General features: G+C 39.7%; 1 long non-coding RNA gene across 1 annotated transcript; it reads left to right on the top strand.

The window, feature by feature from the left end:
* Positions 1-9,776: 9,776 nt before the first annotated feature.
* LOC124975346 (uncharacterized) lies at positions 9,777-13,079 on the top strand. The gene is made up of 2 exons (XR_007106889.1): positions 9,777-9,827; positions 12,894-13,079. It is a non-coding gene; the product is annotated as an uncharacterized LOC124975346 (long non-coding RNA).
* The last annotated feature ends 12,321 nt before the right edge of the window (positions 13,080-25,400 follow it).

Here is a 25,400-nt window from a genome sequence, read left to right as displayed (position 1 = left end):
TCACTTTATTCTCTTTAAGTGTTCTTTTCTGTTACTATTAAATCCTGTTCATGAAAATCCCCCTTGTGGCACACTGGGCAGCTTTTCTTACTTAGCTGTTTTTTTTTTCCTTTAATGGCGGCCCATTGTTTTTTAATGGTTCCCTGAGGGGTTGCTGCATTCAGACCCCATTGTTACTAATTTGAATAGCTTTAGTTTTGGCAATTACAATAACAAACAGTGGCCTAGCTGCCAGGAGCAACGAGATTACTGAAGGGAAAACTATCAAGTGCGCATTAAAATTTTTATAGCGGCTTTTCACGTACTACCTAATTGGACCGCTCCAAGCTCCAAGCGTGTTTCTACTTTCACTTTAATTAGACCGCGTTCCACGCGCCAGGACCGCTGATGGCGTGTCCCGATACCCCCCCACCCGCGTTCTACGCGTTAGGATCCCGATACCCTTCAACCCGCGTTCTACGCGTCAGGACCGCTGATGGCGCGCCCCGATACCCGCGTTCCACGCGTCAGGACCCCGATACCTTTCAACCCGCGTTCTACGCGTCAGGACCGCTGATGGCGCGCCCCGATACCCGCGTTCTACGCGTCAGGATCCCGATACCTTTCAACCGGACCGCACTGCGCGTGTCCCCAGGACCGCCAATGGCGCATCCTGACACCCTTTAACTTTTTTATAACCGGTTTAACTTGTATACAAAAAATTTTTTTCAAATATCTTACCTTGTTTTCTTTTATAAGGCCTTCATCTTCCCGGGTTTCGGCACCAGTTATCACGTCCCCTCTGGCCGCAGAGAGAGACACGACAAATGTCTGAAGCTTTGGAAGTTTATTGTGCACAGTTCCTCTCCTACGCTTCTCTTACCCCTAGCTTCTGCGCACTCCCAGCTTCCCTTCTCCCAGCTTCCTCCAGCTCCCGCGTACTCCCAGCTTCCAGCTCTGCTCCAGTCTCCGCCGTCGCTGCCGTTGCCGCTGCTGCCGCCGCCGCTTCTTCCGCTTCCTCCGTCCCCTCCTCAGCTTCTGCCCCCTACTCTCCCACCCACCAGGCTTATATACACTTCAACCAATCAGGGGAGAGTACACGAGATAAACGCGGACAGCTGCAGGCACAGGATGGGTACATGAGGGGGGCATGCTCTAGTCACATCGTTAACTAGCCAATCATTGGAATTCGCTGGTTGTTTACTGTATAGCTGGCCGCTTTTGGCTCAGCGTCAGGCGCCATCTTGACCATGCCTAAGGCTGGGGGCTCTAGAAACCCCGACAGCACACCTGTTCCCAAACTCTCCTGCATTCCTCAGGGGTTAGGGTGCTGGACATGATCATGTAAATGTCAAGCCAGGTAAGGTTATAAGACTGGGTAAGGTACTGAAATTTCTTAATGAAGTTAGCAGGGTTGGAGGTGAAGGAACCTAGTCATTTCTCTATTTGGGACAGATCGGACAGTGAAAAGGGAAAATGGACTCTGATTACTCCCTCCACACCAGCCACCTCCCGTAAAGGAGTTAGGACATGTGCACAAGACCGCGTGGTGGGAGGACTTGGTGGGGTGAGTGGAGGAGTGGAAGGAGAAACAGAATGAGGCAAAGGAGAGGAATGAACAGGGGCTTCTGCAGTAGGAGGTCTGTAAGGAGATGATTCATCAGATGGATCAAACTCAGAAGAGAAAGAAGGGTTAAAAGGGGGAGGAGAAGCCAAGAGAACATGTTCAGGTTTTTGAGGAGAGCAGAGATTAGGTTTAGCATGAAAGAAAGGAAAAACACGAAGGGGAAAAGTGTCTTTCCATTCACCAGGTCACCCACATATGTACTTAATTATAACTAGTATAATAATGCATATAATTATACCTAGTGTAATGCTAGAATTTAGTGTGTCATAAATAGACCATTCTGATTTACTACCTAAAGGACAGTTAGGCTCTAATTCAGGGAACAGGTGAAGGTGTTTGAGATTGTTTAATAAACACCTCAGGGGCGAGTTTGCTGGGGTGGAAGTCCTAGATCCCATGGCGAAGACTGAGAAACACCTAAGTTAGTGATCAGGTGTCCCATGACCACGTGTTAGGCAATGAGAAGGTAGTACACAGGTCTGGTCATCACATGGTATGAGTGTATAGTGTAATAGCTGAGAGAGTTTGAGGACCTGGCCAGGATTTCAAGCGCGATGAGAAAATAAGCCTCAAACCCTGAGAGAGAAACTCAGCACCATAAAATCAGGAATCCACCCGGCAAATAAAACCACTGTAGGGACCAACTGTAACTTTAAAAGTCGTGGCTGGGGGTACCTCCACACCTCAACAGCCTCAAGAGCCCTGGATACTCAACCGTCACTTCTCAGGTCAGCAGAAGTGTGTTTAAGTGGTCTAGGGGACCTGCCTAAGGGGAACTCACCAATTTGGAGTCCAGTGTTGCATGCAGAAAACTGGGCATCCAGGTAAATGGAAGGTGAGCCTTTATCCACGGGCACTGGGGCATTTGGATGGGGTTCCGCTAGCTTAGTTAGCGGAAGGACCCATCCGGGGTTTCAGCACCAGATGTAAGGCAGAAAAAATGCTCAGCTTGGGACCTGCGGTGATTCTAGCCACTGCTGCACACTCCCCCTGAACTGTCACCCACTCACTCATCTCAGTTGTGGCTCACCAATAGCTCCCAGAAAAATGCACCGTGGACACGAGGTCTCACACAAGAGACTTTATTATGTGGATGACTAACATGTCTGCTCCAGGGTGAAAAGAAAGGAAAAAAGGGAAAGATGGTGTGTAGCTTCTCCCAGATATTGGAATCTCACGGGCTGGAAGGAACCAGTAGTGGAGGAGAATACTTGCAAGCTGACTGATGAACCAATAGCTATCTAGGATGTAATGTGGGAAGCAGGAAAATGGTGGCAGCATAAGCTGGAAATTCCTGTAACATAAGAGGCGGGCAGAGTGCAGATTGACAGGTGGTTGGGAGACCGGAAATTCCTGTAACGTAGGAGGCTGGCAGAGTGCAGATTGACAGGTGGGTGGGAGGCAGGGAATTGGTTTTATATTACAGTCACTAAAGTGTAGTGAAAACTATTGCTTTTGTGTCATGTATCATTATCACTGCTCTGGTATGAATGAACTCATCATGGGTGTGCAAACTCTAAAATATGCCTTCACATAATGTTCCAATTACAATTGACATTGCATAAGAAAAGATGTAAAAGTGTTACTAAAAATTTAAAATGCTGTTTTTTCTGTAATGATCAGGTCAATAAAGGAAAAATAAAATGCACCATGACATATGAAGAAATCACAGACTGCATCTACAACCTGGGGGGCCATCTTCATACCCAGAACATTGGCCCTCCAATGCCTGATTGATGCACCTCACTGCAGAATAAAGGAAAGCTTGCTGATCCAAGGATTACTGACCATCCTGCCTCCATCATTTTTGGGCCATGAGCTCAGAGAAATAACAGTCCCTTTTCATAGTTGGAGATTAATTCCATCAATAAAATTAATTAAGAGTTTAAAAAAAATGACTTCTTCAAAACCAGTATTGAAGTGATCTCTAATTTTGAAAACTTCCTTTAACCAAGTCAGCAGATAGATTGGCAGATACTGGTGGATTCTAGAGAAAGACTTTAGAACAGATCTGCCACCATCTACTGCTAATAAGGAGTTAGAATTTGTTACAAGGGAAAAACCCACATCAAGTAGAGTTATGTACTGGTGGGGTGAGAGAGGTGCTCTTGAAATATCTAAAAGGAATGAAGAGATGTAACTGGATATAGGTGAGGAACAGCTCCTGAAGGAGGCCTTTATCACACAGGTAGGAAAGAACTGGGGGCAGCTAACGGACAGGATGAGGGGTGTGTTTTAGGAAAACTGAGCAGGTGACACAGGGGCACGGATGGTAACATGAGCTCAGATGCCTAAATAGGTCAGGAAAGCAAGTCTTCAACACAGACAGGCAGTGTAGATAGGTAATCAGGTTCTCTCATGACAGTGGGGGCCAGTTTGGGTCTGGGAAGTTGAAGTCCCTCTAGGGGCTATTGAAATGTTAATTCCTCCAGAGCTCTTCCCCCACCCTTACCAAGATAACCTGCCTCTTAACCTGTTGCTTAGGTAACCTGTCCCAGGAATTGGCCCTCTCTACAGAATTGTAAAAGTTGCTAATTAATGCCTCCTGGGAAGCTCCTGCCTGGATTACCACACCTTGGCCCTTCCAGCCCCCTGCTTCTCAGTTTTGACCATCACACCTGAATCTCCTGGGCCTACACAGGATGGAGAGAGAGAAAGGAAAACAGGGCAGGAGAGAACAGAAAACCAACATGTATATCTCACTCCTTGGACTTCTAGGACTCCAGCTATGTCCCACTTCTCCCTCCTAGGGGAAGGCTATGTTACTATTATCTAAATAGACCTCAATTTCTACACTTGCCTTGGTGAGCTTCTCTAATGTTCAAACTTCAAAATTTGATGAAGCACAACAGCTCACTGATTACTGCGGTTTAACAAGGCTTCCTGTCCTTTAGCTGCCCTAATTCTTGGGTCATGCCAGGGGAACAGGAGCCCTCACATGGGAAGCAGGGATTTGGGGCAGTTTTGCTCACAGGCAGTTTTGCTCACTCTATGCCTAGAACAGAGTGCACCCATAACAGTTTTATTTTAAGATACAAAAGCCATATGTTTCCAAATGTAAAACTAAATGATAATGATACCGCCATTTACCAGTGACAAGTTCTCCTCCTTCTAATGTTGAAGATTGAACACTAGAGAAGCATGCCAAGGCACGCATATTAAGCAGGTTTTATTTAAAGATAATAATACAGACTTCTCCTGGCAGGAAGAAGGGGGCCATGGCTGATGTTCTGAAGTCCCAAGAAGTGAGCGCACCCTACATCTTTTATAGGTTAAATTCTCTTTTGTTCTCCAATTCTCTTCCCCCTTATTTCTCCTTCCTGCCTACATGACTAGGTTTTGCATAAAGTGAGAAGCCATGGGCAGGGGGAGGGCCAAGGTGATTCAGGCAGATTAAGGGCCCATGGGGCATTAATTAGCAGCTCCTTGCTTTGCAGTCCTTGATAAAAGCAGGTAAATTTGGTAATCAATGGGCTCTGGAGATTCTTAACATTCCATTCTTCCAGGAACAAACTCCAGAGTCAGATGTCTTTCATGGCCTTCTTTTTTTAAATTTGACCCGATCCCCTATTTCTACACTAACTACCTGTCCTTAATTCTGACTTCAATAACAGTGATAATGCAGATCCCCTACCCACCCATTTCAAACTATCTTTTAGAGAATCACAAAATTGGGGCTTGGCCTTACACCAGCCTCAGAGGCATGCACTGTTCCTTGTCCTGCTTTACAGATGCAGTGAGTCCCCCCAGGTAACCCCTGCCATGTGTCACAGTCACCTCCCACATCTATGCTTATCTCACTGCCCAGACACCAGGAAGCCCCTGTACCATAGGTGAATGAGGTGGACTGTGGCATGAGAACTAGGCTACAGAACACCCACACCACATGCTTAGTCTCTGTGGACCTCCAGATTTCACCATCTACACAGCAAACCCCAGGAGTCTCTGTGAACACACCTAGGAAATAGGTTGCTTCCAAAATAACAAAGTCTCTATGCAGACATTCACTAAGACCCTTCCCAGAAACCTCATGGATCCCAAGTCACCTGAATACATGGAAAGTGGACAGCATCTAGTGAGAGGGAGGAACTAAGGAAGGCTTCACCATGGCGTCTTCTTCCTCACACATTCCCTTATTGTAAAAGTGGGAAACTGAGTCTCCAAGAGAAAGAAGGCTATGGTCACACACTCATCCCACCTCATTCTGAAAAGGCCAGGACTGGCTGGTGAGGAGAGCACAGATGATTCTTATTTGTGAAGAAACTGTGTCCATCCTGTGCAGGAAGGCTAAGGAAGATGCTGAATACCACAGAGCTAGAGAAGAGCAAATGGCAAGTCCTGTGCCAACACACACAACTTTAATCCAGGTGAGGCTTCTCTGCAAGCAGGCAGGGACATCTTTCTGTCTCTTTATTTTTGGAGGGCAAAATGGGCACCCATCGGCTACTTAAATGCAGTTAGTGCACCACCATCCTTCAAGACTCAGGTGAGAGCTTTCTGGCCTAGGCAGTTTTCAATCACCTGCTCTGAACAGACCAGGCATGTTGGACTCTGCCAAAACCCTGTCCTACTTTTCTGCCCAAGTCAGAGTACAATTGCTGCCAGTACGCAATGTCCCTAGTCCTGACCTACCCAGGATGCATGGAGGCAGAGGAAGTGTTAGAACAACTGCGGAGTTCTCTGGCCCAGGCTACTTTCGGGTGGACCCCAAAGGCTCCTTCTCTGGACTCCTCTTCCCAACCACCCTAAGTGGTATCCAGGGTAGTTGGTAGATGAATGGCACTGAGGGAAAGTGCCAATTACATTTGTCTCCATTTGGGCTGCACAACATCTCCCACATTCATTCCCTTCTGAATGCTCACCTTCCCTTGCCAGTCAGACATTAGGAATTTAAACTGTAGGATTAAGACCTCGGATGATTAATATGAAAATGCCCAGGTTCCCTTTGTTCACATAGTTAGCCTCCGTTAGTCTATCTAGATTCTCCCCGTTACTGTTTCTGTGCTTAAATGTGCTCACTGTGCTCTCTTTAAGCTGCAAGAGGGAGGCATTTAAAAACCCCTCCTGTGAGACCCTCCAAGCAAAGGGCGTTATACCTAAGGCCTAAGAACCAACAGATGTCCCCTCACCCTCCAGAGATTCCTTTAGTCTACAGGGCAAAAAGATAGGCAAAAGGCACACTTTTTACTTTTGTCATCATTTTTTCATAATTAGGAGTTTATAGTGGCAGGGAGGAAAGCAGTAATGACCTTAAGTCTGAAACCTCCCAGGGTCTCTACACAGGGCAAACTAGGACCCTAGCACTTTGCCAAAGAAGACCAGAAATAACTTTGACAAAGCCAGGTAGTGAGAGACAGGTTTTTCTGGACCATGAGGAAGCTAAAAGTTAGGGAGACACCCTAATAAGGGAGCGTCTCTCTCAACAGTATTGCCAGGTTCACCACTAGCCTGCATACTGCTAAATTACAAATGATCAAGAAAAGTGCCTTTCATATGTTACCATGCTTGACATCAATAATCTCTACCATGAGAGGAGAAAGCCTTGAGGAGTCACCTACTAAGGGAGGAAGATCAAGGGGACCCTCCCAACTTAAGACAGACCAAAAATAAATTTATGGAGGTTTTTGGAGGATCCTAATAAATATTGATATGTTTTAAAACTAATGCCAGGTATTTTATTTCACCTATAAAATTATGCTATTAACCATCTAGAGCACAGGCAGTTCCCAGAAACCATCCTAACTGGGATTCAAATAATGAGTAGGATGCCTAGAAAACTATAAGAGGCCTTCAGGAAAGTCCTGCTATGTTCATGGAGAGACTTAATAAGGCAATAAGAAAACTCACCACTCTGAATCCTGAATCCATAAAGGGCACCTACTTTAAGGTACAAATTTATCATTCAGCCAGCCCCAAATATTTAGAGGAAATTATGAAAATTGGCCCATGGCCCTGATCAATCCTTAGATGATCTTCTCCAGCTCACATCTTCCATTTTTTAATAGAGATCAAAAGGAAAGAAAAGGGAGCATAAAGAAAAAAGAAAAGGACTTATTAAAGATCATTCAAAATGACAGAAACTTTTAATGCCTTGCAATAGCCCATGAAATTCACCCATTTTAGGAGTTAAAAAACAAACTGCCTAGTTCAAAACCTTAGAATAATTTAATGAAGCAGTAATTTCCCCCCCACCCTGTAGTCCTTAATTCATACACTTTTATCTTGGATCCAACTGCTGCTTGGTTTACTAAGTTAGATTTAAAAGATGGATTTTCCTGTATTTGCTAGACTCTGAATAGCAATTTCTGTTTGCCTTTGAGGACTCAGATACTGTATCTCAACTAAACTAGACAGTGTTGCCTCAGGATTAGAGATGGTCCTCACCTGTTCTGAATAAACCTAAGCTAAGGACTTAACAAAATTCAGAGATAAAACATCTGTAATTGTTCTCCAGTATGTAAATGACATCCTTTATTTGCCTCACCCAGGAGGAATGTCGAAAGGTTATTACAGAGCTCCTAAACTTCTTAGCTAATAGGAATTATAAGATCTCACAAAAATAAAGCTTAATTATGCCATCATCAGGTTCAATATTTTGGATTGTAGCTGTCTCAAGGAACCCACAAACTAAGACAGAATATAGCCACCATAGGACAATATTCTGCCCCAGGAATATCAAAAAGGGGTCTGACTTCACGCTCCTGTCCTCAGATTACCTATGAAGCAAGATTTAACCTGTTTGTCACAAAGGGGAAATTAAATCCTCGATAGGCAGTCACAGGTAGCTCAATAGCCAATGTCATATCTCAGTGAGGAGTTAAGCATAGTAGCTTCATTCTCAAAAGTAATGGAAAATAAGGTCTCATAATTTTCTTTGACATTCAAGCCTGTCCAGACAGAAATGGCTAGAATGCCCTAGGCACAAAGATTCTGCTAAAACCTGTTATCTCCTTCCAGATCTCAGTCAAGGCTTACATTGAAATGTAAATAGAGAAAGCCTGAAGGCTCAGTAGGAGACTGGTCTCAAACCCAAGGAAGAAAAAAAAAAAAAAGGTAAAAAGTCTTTCCTGAACTCCAGCAAAAGTAAATTTTATGGTACTTTACTAAAGTAATTAATGGCCATATCACTTTTCCAGGATTCTTGTTTTTGTTTTTTTTTTTTAATTCTATATATTTTTTTGAGCTCATGACTTTTTTGATCAGTTCTATTTTTTATTCAACTAGAGTTTTTGAGCAACTGTTACTTTGCATTGGAGATTCACCTATAAAGTTACAAGGCCTTTGATTTTGTGTTATTTGTATGTCATGCTGTCCCATGCATGTTTTGTCTGTATCAAAATTGAGTGCTCCTAAAATTAAAATTTAAAAATGGATCCAGATACTTTTAATTCATATGATTTAAAAAGGTTCATTTCAAATTGGGTAAACTAATAAAAGTAAAATGTCTTTAAAAATAATGCGAAAGCCTCCAGGTGGTCAAACTAATAAAATGCTGACACTAATAAAATGTCAAATATCAATTGTTTCTAGGACTTTTCTTCAACAGGAAAGAGGTGCAAATACTGTTCAGGACACTTGTCTGATATCTTTTTTTTTTTTTTTTTTTTTTTTTAAAGAATAAGTGAATTAGAATTGACATGTATGGGATTACTCAAATGTGTTTGTTAGAGACATCTGATTAATTTACAAAGTTAAAGTGGTAATTGTTAAATAACATCAAGTACTCTTAACTCCTTAAATTCCATGGGGTAACACACTTAAACATTATTGGTGTTAGGAATTTCCGGCTTACGTCGCCGTAACCTTCCTGCCTCCTACATTACGTTCCAATATGTCATTGGTCCATCAGTCAGTCTGTAATAATTCTCCTCCGTGATTGGTTCCTCCCAGCCCGCAAAATTCCAATACAAAGAACCGTGCGCCATCTTCTCCCTTTTCCCTTTCCCCTTTCCCCCAAGCGGACACGTTTTGTCCTCTTGAATAAAAGTTCCTCGTGTGAGACCTGTATCTGCGGAGCGTCTTTTCTGGGAGTTATCGACGAACCAAAACTGCTCCCCTTTACATCTAACTAACATCTGGTGCCGAGAAACCCGGGATGGGTGTTTTTTTCCGCTAAGCAAGCGGAACCCCATCAGATTTCTCCTGCGCCCACAGATTCAGGCTCACCTTCCATTTACCTGGATGCCCAGTTTTCTGCATACAACACCGGACTCCAAAATTGGTGAGTTCCCCTTAGGCAGGCCCCTGACCATTTAAACACATCTCGGCTACCCGCACCTCCACCTGCAGTCCGCTGCAGCCCCCTCCTTATTATAAAGCGGCCAGTCCCCAGCTCCTTCCGCCGGCTCACAGCCTTTCGCTGCCCACCCAGCGGCTTCATCTCTCGCCGCCCTGCGGCTTCACCCCTCGTGGCTCCTGCCACTCAACCGCCGAGGTGTGGGGGTACCTCCTTGGTCTTCATAATTGGTCTTAGTTGTTGGGTGGATGTCTGAATTTTATGGTGCTGTGATTCTTTCTGGGGTTTGAAGTTTACTCACTTCTGCCGCTGCTAGTCCCTCTCGCCACTCTGCGGTTTTTCTCCCCCTCCTCTTGCGGCTCCCTCCTGAAACCCTGGCCAGGTCTTCAAACTCTCTCTCGGCTTTTTGCCCGGTTAAACAGTGATTTCGAGTGACGACCTAATCATTGTTTTTAACCTCTCGTTGCCTGGTACCGTGGATTCTGGGACGCCAAATCCACTACCCAGGTGGGTCTCAGCTTACCATGGGATTCAAAACATCCAACCCAGCAAACTCGCCCCTGAGATGTTTATTAAACCATCTCAAACCCCTTTACCTATTCCCTGAATCAGAGCTAAATTGCCCTTTAGATAGTAAATCAGAATGGTCTATTTATGACACCCTAAATTCTAGCTTTATACTAAGTAAAATTGTATGCCTAATTATGCTAGTTATAATTAAGTACATATTTGGGCAACCTGGTGAATGGAAAGGAACTTTTCCCCTTCTTGTTTTTCCTTTCTTTCTTGCTAAACCTCTCTTGGCTTCTCACCCACCTTTTAACCTTTCTTTCCCTTCCGAGTTCACCTCATTCTGTTTCTCCTTCCACTCCTCCATTCAGCCCTCCAAGTTCCCCAACCATGCGGTCTCGTACACACATTCTAACTCCTTTACTGGAGGAGGCTGACATGGAGGGAGTAAAACCTGAACACATTTTCTTGGCTAATTCCTTATTTTCAAATCTTTTCTTTCTTATCTTAGCTCTCCCTACAGATTCAAGAAATTAAAAGGTCCTAAGCATCAAGTTTCTGCTAGAACATATTAGCCCCTTTCAGATTCAGATCTCAGTCAAGGGTTACATTGAAATGTAAATGTAGAAAGGCTCAGTAGGAGACCAGTTTCAAGCCCAAGGAAAAAAAGTGTCCATTTTAAATTTCTCCTGGGCTACAACTCAGAATTCTTTTCTCCCTTTCACCTTTACTTTCCTTCTCATTTTCTCATGCTTTAATTAATAACCATTATCATTTTTCTTCCAGGACTTTATTTTTCTTAAATGCTGTATTTTTGAGCTCACAATTTTGATCCTACAGACCTAGGTTAATGATTTTTGATCAGTTCTTTTTATCCAACTCGAGTTATTTTTGAACATCTGCTACATTGCAATGGAGATAAATATTACAAGGCCTTTACTTTGGTTTTAAATATAAGCACGCATAAAAATTAAATTTTTAAAAATGGATCCAAATATTTTTAATTCACATAATTTAATGAGGTTCAATTTAAATCGGGTATACTAAAAAAAGTAAAATGTCCTTAAAATTAACTCACAAGTCTCTAAGTGGTCAAACTAATAAAATATTAATGTTTATACAATGTCTAACATCAATTTTTCTAGGAATTTTCTTCAACAGAAAAGAGACAGCAAATACTATTGGTACACTTGTCTAATATCTTGGTTTTTCTACAATAAGATGAGAGAATTGGAGTGAACATGTATGGGATTACTCAAATGTGTTTGTTAGAGACATCTAATTAATTTATAAGGTTATTCCATGAAGTAACATACTTAAAAACATTATTCTTTGTATATTAAATGTGTTCATATTTTCCAGGTATGCAAGCCTTTAAAGCAGAAAATTTATCAAGCTGCTGTTCTCCAAATTAAACTTGTCTGTAATTGTAACCCTATCATTTAATATTCTGTTATAGGACCTGTCATCAATAGGGTATAAGTAAAATGACATTTAAGAAAGAGTGTAATATGCAGTAGCAAAAATGGGACTCAGCCAAAATTCAAGATAGCTATTGCACAAACTGAATGTTTTACTGTTGGTAATTCTATTTTGTATTTTCCTTGTAAACTCTAATTGTTGCCTGATCAATATTTTGCAGAAGTACTGCTTCAAGAGTGAACACCGTAAATTAACTTGGAATAGTAAGACATCACCTATAGAACAGATAATGTAAGCCCCAATTAGATAAAAGGGGGTAAATAACTGTAAAGTTATAGACATTAAAGCTAAAGCCCAGTGTCCATTTTACTCTTACTTTATGACTGGTGAGACTGACTTGCTTGATGGTTAAGATCAAACTTAATGATAGAAATTAAATACAGAGGCCAAGAAAAACTCCATATTTGGGTCTTGCCCTCAAAGTCAGCCTGAACCCAGGAAACAAGAGGACTTCTCCAAAAAGCTTTGCAACTCTGGGTCACACAACCTCCTGAGCAAGGAGATTGATGAGACTGCTAGAGAAAAAGCGACTCAGTGCATCTGCTGCAGAGGAGGGTCACAGAAAAAGGGAGACATCCCTGGTGCTTTCAAGGAAAGTCACCTCATCGAAAAGACCCTGCCTAATCAATTGCACTAATGGAGCTAAGAAACTGCTCTTAAGTTCTCTATGAGTTACCCCTGTGGAAACTTAGCTGACTCTTTAACAGACAGGAACAGGTCACTTTGACCAGTTTGATCTTAAACACCTACCAAATCAGTTAAAACCAAAGTATAGCCATTCTTGGGCATTTAAAAATAATAGTAACTATCAAGAGAAACTGCTAGAGTCAGAATTTCTGTTTTTAGTCAGTTTAAGGCCTACAGACACAAATAGGCTTAATCTATGTTTGCTAGTACTAAATGTTGTGTTCACATTCCTGATGACCTAGACAATGTTGAAGCTCCCAAATGAAGGCCTGTCCTCTCTAGCCTTTGCTAGGCCTTGTTATGGGAACAACTTCTCAGTTCTTCCACCCCCTGTCTTTTACTTCCATGTCAATTAATCAACTTGTATTGCAGAAATATCAGGATCTCACAAAAATTGGAGCCTGGCTGCAGGTGTGCCGCCAGGATTGGAGCCTGACTGCAAATGTGCCTCCAGAGAAACTATCAAGTCTCCAGTTCTTCCTGTCACAATGATACCAGCTCTACATCCATACCCCAGCAGGAAGTAATTACAGAAGACTGACCTTCATCCATGTACCCCCCCCAAAAGTTTTTTTTTTTTTTAAAAAGGAAATGGGGGAATGTTAGGAATTTCCGGCTTACGTCGCCGTAACCTTCCTGCCTCCCACATTACGTTCCAATATGTCATTGGTCCATTAGTCAGTCTGTAATAATTCTCCTCCGTGATTGGTTCCTCCCAGCCCGTGAAATTCCAATACAAAGAACCGTGCGCCATCTTCTGCCCTCTCTTTCCCTTTCCCCTTTCCCCCGAGTGGACACGTTTTGTCCTCTTGAATAAAAGTTCCTCGTGTGAGACCTGTATCTGCGGAGCGTCTTTTCTGGGAGTTATCGACGAACCAAAACTGCCCCCTTTACATCTAAATAACAATTGGTGTTTTTATAGGTTAGTAAATAAAAGGGTTTAAAATTGCTTTGTGTCATCACTAAACTAAAAACGAGTTTACTAAGAGTTATGTCCTAGCAGGTACAATTCTATATACGAAGGGATCCAAAAGTTTCAACTGTTTCAATTAGAGTACTATAAATAACAAATGTTTAGTCTTATTAAAATGGAGTAATTTATCTAAATTCAGAAATTTCTTAAGAATTGTTTCAGAATGTGAACAAAAAGGGGTCAACAGACAGGAAAGAGTAAATGAAAACTTCTAGACATGGAAATATATTTAGTGAAGAACACAATCTTTCTGGGTAAGAAAGGATTTATGTGAAATACATGAGGGTCTAAGTAAGTGCTAAGAAAGTCTGTGTAAATAAAGGGCAAATTTCAACAAGTTTATGTGTAACTAAGCTGGATGTATGTATGTGAGACAGTTAAAGCTATTTAAGGTTTTTCCAAAGGTGAAATACTAATCTTTTGATATAAAACAAAGTTTAATCTATATGGTAAAATGACAAGGATTTCTTAGAAACACTAATTTACTCTTAACTTTGGGTCTATTAAGTTTTATTCCTTAGAACAATTAGTCTTAAAAATTGGGGTTTATACCATTATGGTTAAACAACTGTTAGAGTATTGTACTACGTTACAGACTCTAAATTAAAAAAAAAAAAAAAAACTAAATTGGGTAATATAAAAGTGTCAAGGTTATTGTGAAATGGTCACTCTTTGTATATTAAATGTTTTCATATTTTCCAGGTATACAAGTTTTTAAAGCAGGGAAATTATCAAGCTGCTATTCTCCAAATTAAACTTGTCTGTAATGGTAATTTTAAACTTATAAAGAGTTAATTTTATGGGGATTTATTTCTATCATTTAATGTTCTATTTTTGGACCTGTTATCAATAGGGTATATGTAAAATTTGTTACTTTTTACACTGAGATAAAGAGTTTTTTAAACATAAATGTATTTCTAAAATTTAGAACCTGATTTGTTTAAAGGTTACTATTGTGAAACACAAAAGCATCTTGCCACTTTGCTACACAAAATAAATGCTAAAAGCTCTCTCAGGCAGTCACAGAGCAAACTGGTGGGTGAGCCAGGCCACCTACATCACAGAGGAAGGCAGCAGGCAGCTATCCTGCCCAGCCAGCAGGCCAAGGACAGTCATCATCACTGAGTGACCCCTCCTGACCCCTGCACCTAGCTCAGTGCCATCACTGGTTGGTCGCATTCATGGAGCAAGCTGGCAGGCAAGTCAGGCCACTTGCATTGCCGAGGTAGCAGGTGGGCACCCAACCCACCTCCCTTGTGGAGCTGGGCAGCAGGTAGCCAATCTGCCCAACCACCAGGCCAAAGACCAATGCCTTCACTGAACGACCCCGCCTGACACAATGCTGAGATTCGTTGTCATCATGGAGTTAGCCAGAGGCTTCTTTATGGACTGGTGCAGGTATTTTTAATTACTCCTGAGGGTGTGGCAATCATCATTGGAAGGGCAAGTCCCTTCCTGAGATACCTACAGGAGGCTAGAGGACTTTTGACAAGACCCAGGAGCCAAAAAGAGGAGGTATTGAGAGACATGGGACCAACTCAGGGCCACTGGGGAATATACCCCACCTGAAGACCACCACCCCTGGAAGGCCAGCTTCTTAGTGGAGCACCACATTATCAAGTTCCTCCAAGACTTCAGACTACTGAAGGCTAAGAGGTGAGTTATTGGAAATCTACAGAGAAAATATTAGTCAATAGAGGAAATTGCAATATCACAGAGTTTCACTATTAGAGGGGTGGATACCTGAACAATATGAGAAAACAAGGGAAGAAAATGTGCCAAACAAACCTAGATGGTAGAGCAATAAATTCCAATGACAGACAGCATGGCAGAATAAATGCTAGAAAGGGAGTTCAGAATGTACATAATTAAAATGATCAGGGAAGCAAATGAGGATATGAAAGAGCAAATGCAGGCATGGAATGATGAGATGAAAGGGCAAATGCGAGCATTAAATGATCACACCAATTGACAGTTAAAAGAGCAAACACAGGAAGCAAACTATCATTTCAATAAAAAGTTAGAGATAATGAAAAAGAAGCCAAACAGAAATCTTTCAAATGAAGAAAATAATAAACCAAATTAAAAACTCCATAGAAAGCATAACCAATAGGATAGAACACCTGGAAGACAGAACCTCAGATATTGAAGACAAAATATTTAATCTTAAAACAAAGTTGACCAAACACAAAAGATGGTAAGAAATCATGAACAGAATCTACAAGAACTATGGATATCATGAAAAGACCAAATGTAAGAATTATCGGGATTGAGGAAGGCTTAGAGAAACAAACCAAAGGAATGAACAATATATTCAATGAAATAATATCAGAAAAGTTCCCAAATGTGAAGAATGAAATGAAAAATCAAGTACAAGAGGCTTATAGGACTCCAAATACACAAAATTACAATAGACCCACACCAAGGCACATTATTATGAAAATACCTAACATACAAAATAAAGACAGAATTTTAAAGACTGTGAGAGAAAAGAATCAAATTACATTCAGGGGGAAAACAATACAGATATCAGCAGATTTTTCAATCCAGATCCTAAAAGCTAGAAGGGCCTAGAACAACATTTTTCAAGTCCTGAAAGACAATGGATGCCAACCAAGAATCTCATACCCATTAAAACTTACCTTCAGATTTGATGATAAAATAAAATCCTTCCATGATAAACAAAAGCTAAAAGAATTTACAAAAAGAAAGTCAGCATTACAGAACATTCTCAGCAATATATTTCATGAGGGAGAGATGAAAAACAACGATGTAAATAAGCAAAAGGAACAACCAAATAAAGGAGAAATCAAGTCATGTTAAAAAAAATGAGCCAATGACCAGGAATACAAATCATAACCCTGAATGTTAATGGCCTGAACTCATCAATCAAAAGACACAGACTGGCAGATTGGATTAAAAAGAAAGATCCAACAATTTGCTGCCTGCCATAGACTCATCTCATAGAAAGAGATAGCCACAGACTAAAGGTGAAAGGATGGGGAAAAACATACCATGCCCATCGACACAACAAAAAGGCTGGAATATCCATCCTCATATCAGATAATGTGGACTTCAAGGCAAAGTTAGTCAGAAAGGATAAAGAAGGACATTTCATACTGCTTAAGGGAAGCATCAATCAGCAACACATAACAATCATAAATATCTATGCCCCAAACAGTGGCTCATCCATATACGTCAAAAAAATCCTTCTCAATTCCAGAAATCAAATAGACCACAACACAATAATACTAGGTGATTTTAGCACACCTCTCTCATCACTGGACAGATCCTCCAAACAAAAATTGAACAGAGAAACCATAGATCTCAAAAACACAATCAATAATTTAGACTAACAGACATTTATAGAATATGCCATCCAACAAAGAGTGAATACACTTTCTTCTCAGCAGCAAATGGAACCTTGTCTAAAATAGACCATATATTATGCCACAAAGCTACAGTTAGCAAATGCAAGAAGATAGAGATACTACCTTGTATTTTATCAGATCATAATGGATTGAAATTAGAAATAAATGACAGAGGGAGATCCAAGATGGTGGACTAGAGGGAGGCTGCATTCCTTTTTGCTGTGTTATTCCGGTTTCAAGCACGGGATATCTGTTTCTTGATGAGGCAGTTTTTGCTGCTTATCAATCCCCTACTGTTTACCTCAATTGTCTACTCTGATCACCTGCAGTCTGCCAGCATATCAATGCTTTTTTTGAGTGCAGGTTGTTCACTGTCAGGCACCTATTATCTGCCACTTGCTTGTCTCTTGCCTGTCCATTTCCTGCCTTTCACCTACCCATCACCCACCACCCGAGGCTCGCCTCCCGATTCTCTGACAGCTGGCAGGAGACTGAGCACAGACAGCCAGTGGAGCACCAGCTGCCTGCTGTTGCCTGGAAGTTCTCTGCCACAGCAACTACAGGTTTGGTTTCACATGGCTGCTGCCATTTTGAGACAACAGCCCAACCCCATAGGACCTCTGGCTGGACTGACTATGCCCTGTTTCCAGGATCCCTCAGCCCGACCAATCACTCCCTGCCTCAGGGGCCCTCACATTGACTGATTGTTCCCTGCTGCCAGGACCCCCAGACCGACTGACTGCATCTTATCACTGGGACCCTGGACCCACTGATTGCACCCAACCTCCAGACCCCTGCCTGACCAACCACACCCCACCTCCAGGACCTCCAGTCGACCATGTGCACAACCCAAGCTGCAGCTCCCAATTTGCCAACACATTTGGAAGCCAGAGCGACCATCATGGATTATCCTGGAAGCCATAACTCCAATCTTTAGGTGGGGCAAATCCCATCCTAAGACGCTTGCTGGAGACTTGAAGCTCATTGTCAGGTACCTCTCATGCATCAGACTACTGAAGACTGAGAGGTTTGATTATGATATGACTGTTATACTGTAGATTTTCTTTCTTCTCCTTAAAGAACAATTTTAACTTTTTATTTCTTTACTTTTTTTAGCTCTCGTTTCCTTTTGTTTACCTGTTCCATCAGAGTCTCTTTCTCCCTTTTCGCATGCTAACATTCAATTTCTTTTGATTACACTCTCACACTTTCTATTATCTAGAACTTCTGTATATTCTTTTCATATCCCATTAACAGCTACATCCTATGTCCCTCTGCATCCTCTTTGTCCTCCATTAGAAACTGCAGACCTTATTGCAAATCTGCTTGTTATACTGAAGATAATATTTGAAGTCTTTCGGTTTATTATGACAATACTGTTATTGTCTTCATAGGGGCTATTTGGTCTAGGATTGCATAGTGTATGAATTGGGCACTGCTAATATTGATCTCCCCTTAAAGAAAGGGTTTTGGAAACCTATAGGGCCACTATAAGCCTATAGGGGGAAATCTGCAATAAACCAAAAAATGAGGGAAGTAAATGATCCAAACAAATCCAGATTCTATATTGTTAGAATCCAATGACAGTATGGTAGAAGAAAGGTCAGAAAAGAACTTCAGATTATACATGTTTACAATGATTCCTGAAGCAAAGAATGAGAAGAGAGAGCAAATGCAGACAATGAATGAAAATACCAATAAACAGTTGAAAGAGCAATTGCAGGAAGCAAAGATCATTTCCACAAAGAGATAGAGATTCTCAAAAACAAAACAAAACAAAACAAAAACAAAAACAAAAACAAAAATCCTTGAAATGACAGAAACAATAAACCAAATAAAAAATAAATGGAAAGCATCACCAAAAGACTAGACCACTTAGAAGACAGAATCTCAGACAATGAAGACAAAATATTTAATCTTGAAAATGAAGTTACCCACATGAGAAAATGATAAGTAATCATGAACAGAATCTCCAAGAACTATGAGACATCATGAAAAGATGAAATTTAAGATTTATTGAGATTGATGAAGGCACAGAGATACAAACCAAAGGAATGAACAACCTATTCAATAAAATAATATCAGAAAATTTCCCAAACCTGAAGAAAAAAATGGAAAATTGAATACAAGATGCTTACACAACACCAAATGAACAAAATCACAATAGATCCACAGTAAGGAATATTATAATGAAAATGCCTAACATTCAAATAAAGATAAGATTTTGAAGGCCGTGAGAGAAAAGCATCAGATTACATATAGGGGGAAACCAATACAGATAACCACAGACTTCTCAATCCAGACTCTAAAACCTAGAAGGATCTCGAACAACATATTTCAAACACTGAAAAAACATGGTTGCCATCCAAGAATCCTATACCCAGCAAAACTAACCTTCAGATTTGAAGATGAAATAAAATCCTTCCGTGATGAACAAAAGTTAAAAGAATTTACAAATAGAAAGCCAGCACTACAGAATGTTCTCAAAAAAATCTTCCATGAGGAGGAAATGAAAAACAAAATGTAGGTCAGCAAAGGGAGGACCTATCTTAGAGAAAAACCACTCAAAGGAGAAACCAAGCCAAGTTAAAAACCAGAAATAAACCTAAATGACTGGGAATACAATTCAAATGTCAATAATAACTCTGAACATTAATGGCCTAAATTCATCAATCAAAAGACACAGATTGGCAGAATGGATTAAAAAGAAAGACCCATCAATATGTTGCCTGCAAGAGACTCATCTCATACACAATGACTTCAACAGACTAAAGGTGAAAGGATGGGAAAAAACTTACCACGCACATGGACTCAGTAAAAAGTGGACATTTCCACCTTTATATCAGATAAAGTGGACTTCAAGCCAAAGTTAGTCAGAAGAGATATAGAAGGACATTTTATACTGCTTAAGGGAACCGTAAATCAGGAAGACATAACGATAGGAAATATTTATTCCCCAAACAATCGTACATCCCTGTATATCAAACAAATCCTTCTCAATTTCAGGAATCAAATAGACCACAATACAATAATTCTGGGGTACTTTAATGCACTGCTGTCACCACTAGATAGATCTTCCCAACAAAAACCAAAGAAAGAAACCGTAGAATAAGATAACACAATCAATAACCTAGACTTAATAGACATATATAGAATATTCCATCCATCAAAGAGCGGAATCACTTTCTTCTCAGCAGCACATAGAACCTTCTCGAAAATAGACCTTATGTTAAGCCACAAAGCAGCCCTTAGGAAATGCAAAAAAATAGAGATAATGCCTTGTGTTCTATCAGATCATAATGGACTGAGAATAGAAATGAATGACAAAATAAAAACAGAAATTACTCCAACACCTGGAGACTAAATAATATGCTATTGAATGAAACATGGATCACAGAAAACATCAGGAAGGAGATAAAAAAAATTCTTAGAAGTCAATGAGAAGGATGACAAAACAAATCAAAAGCTCTGGGACACTATGACAGCGGTACTAAGAGAAAAATTCATTGCATGGAGCGCATTACAGAAAAGAATAAAAAGTCAACAACTAAATGTCCTAATGTTAAAGATCACAGCCCTAGAAAAAGAAGAACAGAAGAATAGCAAAAGTGGTAGAGAACAGGAAATAATTAAAATCAGAGTTGAAATCAATAAAATTGAAACAAAAGAAACAATTCAAAAAATTGACAAAACAAAAAGTTGGTTATTTGAAAAAGTAAACAAAAGATACAACCCCTTAGCCACACTAAAAAAGAGAAGGAGAGAGAAAACTCAAATCATTAAAATTCGTGGTGAAAAAGTAAATATCATGACAGACATCACTGAGATACATAACAAAATAAGTTACATTGAAAATCTGTATTTCAACAAAATAGAAACTACTGAAGACTTTGACAATTTTATAGATATATGCTCCTCCGAAACTGAACCAGGAGGACTTACACAATTTAAACAGATCAATAACAAGCAATGAAATAGAAGAAGTCATTAAAAACCTACCAACCAAGAAAAGATGGATGCTCAGTCAAGTTCTGCAAGACCTTCAAAGAAGAACTCATTCCAATACTTCTCAAAGAATTCCAGAAAATAGAAAAGGAGGGTACCCTACCAAACTCATTCTATGAAGCCAATATCACCCTCATACCCAAACCAGGAAAAGACACATCAGGGAAAGAATCATTTAGAGCAATATCCTTGATGAATATAGATGTAAAGATCCTTAACAAATATTGGCAAACCATATCCAAAAACATATTAAGAAAATTGTGCACCATGATCAAGTGGGGTTCATCTCTGGAATGCAAGGATGATTTAACATCCATAAATCAATAAATGTAATCCTTCATGTCAATAAACTGAAGGATAAGAATCATATGGTTATTTCAATTGATGCAGAAAAAGTGTTCGACAAAATACAACACCCCTTTATGCTCAAAACACTAGAAAAAATAGGGATAGTAGGAACATACCTGAACATTGTAAAGGCTATTTATGCTAAGCCCATGGCCACCATCATTCTTAATGGAGAAAAACTGAAACCATTCCCTTTAAAAATGGGAACAAGACAGGGATGTCCTCTTTCACCACTTCTATTCAACATTGTCCTCAAAACTCTAGCCAGAGCCATTAGACAGACTAAAGAAATTAAAGGGATATGAATAGGAAAAGAGGAACTTAAGCTGTCACTATTTGCTGATGACATGATTCTATATTTAGAGGCTCCAAGAACTCCTCCAGAAAACTTCTAGACTTCATCAATGAATTCAGCAAAATAGCAGGCTATAAAATCAAAACGCATAAATCCAAAGCATTTTATATGCAAGTGATGAAACATCTGAAAGGGAAATGAGGAAAACAACTCCATTTTCAATACCCTCAAAAAATAAAATAAAATACTTGGGAATTAATATAACCAAAGAGGTAAAAGATCTCCATGATAAAAAACTACAAAATACTGAAGAAAGATATTGAGGAAGACCTTAGAAGATGGAAAAATCTCCCATGTTCTTGGATGGGCAGAATTAATATTGTCAAAATGGCCATACTACCAAAAGTGCTATACACATTCAATGCAATTCCAATTAAAATCCCTATGATGTACAGTACAGAAATAGAGCAAGCAATCTTGAAATTCGTCTGGAAGAATAAGAAACCCAGAATAGCCAAAGCAATCCTTACAGGAAGAATGAAACAGAGGATATCGCAATACCAGCATTTCAACTACACTACAAAGCAGTAGTAACAAAAACAGCATGGTATTGGTACCAACATAGGTTGATCAATGGTACAGAATAGAGGACACAGACACAAAGCCAAATAAATTTTCTCATACTAGACAAAGGTGCCAAAAATATGCAATGGAGAAAAGAGAGCCTCTTCAACAAATGGTGCTGGAAAAACTGGAAATCCATATGCAACGCAATGTAACTAAACCCCTATCTCTCATTCTGCACAACAATCAACTCACAGTGGATCAAGAACCTTGAAGTAAGATCAGAGACCCTGCATCTTATAGAAGAAAAAGTAGGTCCAAATCTTCAACTTGGCTTAGGATCAGACTTCCTTAACAGGACTCCCATAGCACAAGAAATAAAAGCAAGAAACTGGGACAGATTCAAACTAAATAGCTTTCTCTCAGCAAAGGAAACTATCAGCAATGCGAAGAGAGAACCTACAGAGTGGGAGAAAATCTTTTTCACTCATACTTCAGATAGAGTACTAATTTCCAGAATATATAAAGAACTCAACAAACTCTCCACCAAGAATACAAATAACCCAATCAACAAATGGGCTAAGGATATGAACAGACACTTCACAGAAGAAGATCTACAAACAATCAACAAACATATGAAAAAATGTTCAACATCTTTAGTAATAGGAGAAATGCAAATCAAAACTACCCTACGATTCCATCTCACTCGAATTAGAATGGTGATTATCAAGAATACAAGCAACAATAGGTGTTGGAGAGGATGTGGGGAATTTGGTACACTCATACATTGCTAGTGGGGCTGCAAATTAGTACAGCCACTCTGGAAAGCAGTGTGGAGATTCCTCAGAAAACTTGGAATGGACCCACCATTTGACCCAGCTATCCTACTCCTCAGTCTATACCCAAAGGACTTAAAATCAGCATACTACAGAGATACAGCCACAAGAATGTTCATAGCTTCTCAATTCACAATAGCCAGATTGTGGTACCAAACTTGATGTCCCTCAATTGATGAATGGATAAAGAAACTGATATATATATATATATATATATATATATATATATATATATATATATTTATTTCATGGAATATTACTCAGTCATAAAGAATAATAAAATTATGGCATTTTCAGGCAAAAGGATGCAGTTGGAGAATATCATGCTAAGTGATATAAGTGAATCTCAAAAAACCAAAGGACGATTGATCTCACTGATAAGCAGATGATGACACATATAGGGGGTGGGAATTAGGCAAGAATGGAGATAGGAGGGACTCTATAGAGGGATAAGAGGGGAGTTGTGGGGGGAGAAAAAAATAACAGAATGAATAAAAACTATTACACTAGGTAAATGTATGATTACACAAATGGTATGCCTCTACTTCATGTACAAACAGAGAAACAAGATGTATCCCATTTGTTTACAATATAAATAAATCTATAAAACCTCTCTCAGCCTTTCTTTAATTCATGTTTTAGATATGATTTTAAATTATTTTAACTAGTGTTCATATAGACTCAGGAATCAATATATGTAAACTTTTTAAAATGACATTTAGGAAAGAAGCAAAGATCAACATCAGAATTTGAACACTTAAGATTTGTAAAGAGTCACACCTTTCCTGAGATAAGGCTCTGCCTCTCACCTCACTGCATGTAGAATAGCTCCAAAATAAGTCAGACTTCAGCTTATTTAAAATTCTAGTCAAAAGTTTGGTTCTTGTTGTAAAAGTACTGTGATCTCAAATAGGGAATATAATGTGGTGCTCTGTCAAAATTCAAGATAGCTATTATACAAGCTGAATATATTTATACTCTTGCTAATTGCATTTTGTAAAACTGTTACCTGTTACTGTTTTACAGAAGTAGCTGCTTCAAGAACACACAACTTAGTTTAACTTGCGATAATATGTCATCACCTATAGAACAGATAGTGGTAACTTCCAATACTAATACAGCCTCCAGTTAAACAAAAGGGTAAATAACTGTAAAGTTATAGTCATTGAAGTTAAAGCCCAGTACTCTTACTTTATGACTGGTGAGATTGGCTTGCTGGATGGTTAAGATTAAACTTAAGATCAAACTTAAGATCAGAAGTAATGGCTGCTGGCATGTTTGCAAATGAGATGCTCTGTGGTCCTTGGTGGAGCTTGCCTGCAAACAGGATGTTCTGCCAAGAGGTACTCCTTTCAGGCACACTGGCTGCAGGCACATCCTCTTCCCTTATAAGGAGTGAGCACGAGCTCAGCACAAGAGATACATGCTAACACCCATACGATAGAAAACACTCTCCTTGTCACTGATTGGCTATTTAAGAATATAAAAGCTGATTGTTTCTGCATTAAACTTGAGTCTTTGTCACCAGAACCTGGCTCCCTGTGTGGTGTGTTTGCTGTCGCACTCAACTTCCTGAGTCATGCATGGCCAGCTGTTCTGTGTCCTGCGTCCATAAACTCAACAGTAAAGGATTAAAAATACATACTATTTCAGACACTTGACTTAGAGCACAAATAAGCCTTGTATAGAAAATATTTCATCTGTACATTAACATCAAATTTTCTGTACAAAGTTTATGCTTCGGTCTCTGAACTGGAGAAGTACATTTGCTTAATTCATGAAGATGGAAACTGGAACATTTTTGGATGTCCATTTAGGTCAAATTCTTCTAAGTAAGGAAAACCTTAAATGGAATGATTCTGAATTTATCTTAACTGTGATTTTTATTACCACCCTTCTAAATTATTATTCTTATTCTTATTATTTTGGTACTGGGGATTGAACTCAGGGCCTCATGCATATGAATTAAGCACTCTACCAACTGTGCTATATTCCCAGTCCTATTACCACCCTTATTCCAGATTACTGAGGAGAAAACAATTACAATATGTCCACACTAATATATGATAACTGAACTCGACTAACTTAGGATTATTCTGGTCCTGATTATAGCAGGTATATAAGATGGATACTTACACTGGGGGTTCAAAGAGAGTCCCAAAATAGAAACAAAGGTATTTCTATCCCTATAGATGAATTGTTAAAAGATTATGGAGATTGGTTGAGGCAGTAAAACAGAGAGTAATTATTAAAAGAACTGAACTAAATCTCCCAAGTCTCATGTATTAGGAACTGCATAATTAATACATGAATGCCAGCATTTCTACAGAGGTCATTATAGGTCAGAAACACTTCTGTATTTGATACTTCAACTTCTTTCAGGCATAATAACTCTAGAATATAGATAATATGACAATATATTTATTTTATAGGTGATATATTATATTTCATATTTTATATTGTACATTAATATTGCATTATAATATA

This window comes from Sciurus carolinensis, unplaced genomic scaffold (genome assembly GCF_902686445.1).
Source record: "Sciurus carolinensis unplaced genomic scaffold, mSciCar1.2, whole genome shotgun sequence".
In the NCBI taxonomy this organism is placed as follows: Eukaryota; Metazoa; Chordata; class Mammalia; order Rodentia; family Sciuridae; genus Sciurus; species Sciurus carolinensis.
The sequence above is the reverse complement of the archived record's forward strand: the minus strand, read 5'-3'. Positions and strand labels throughout refer to the sequence as shown.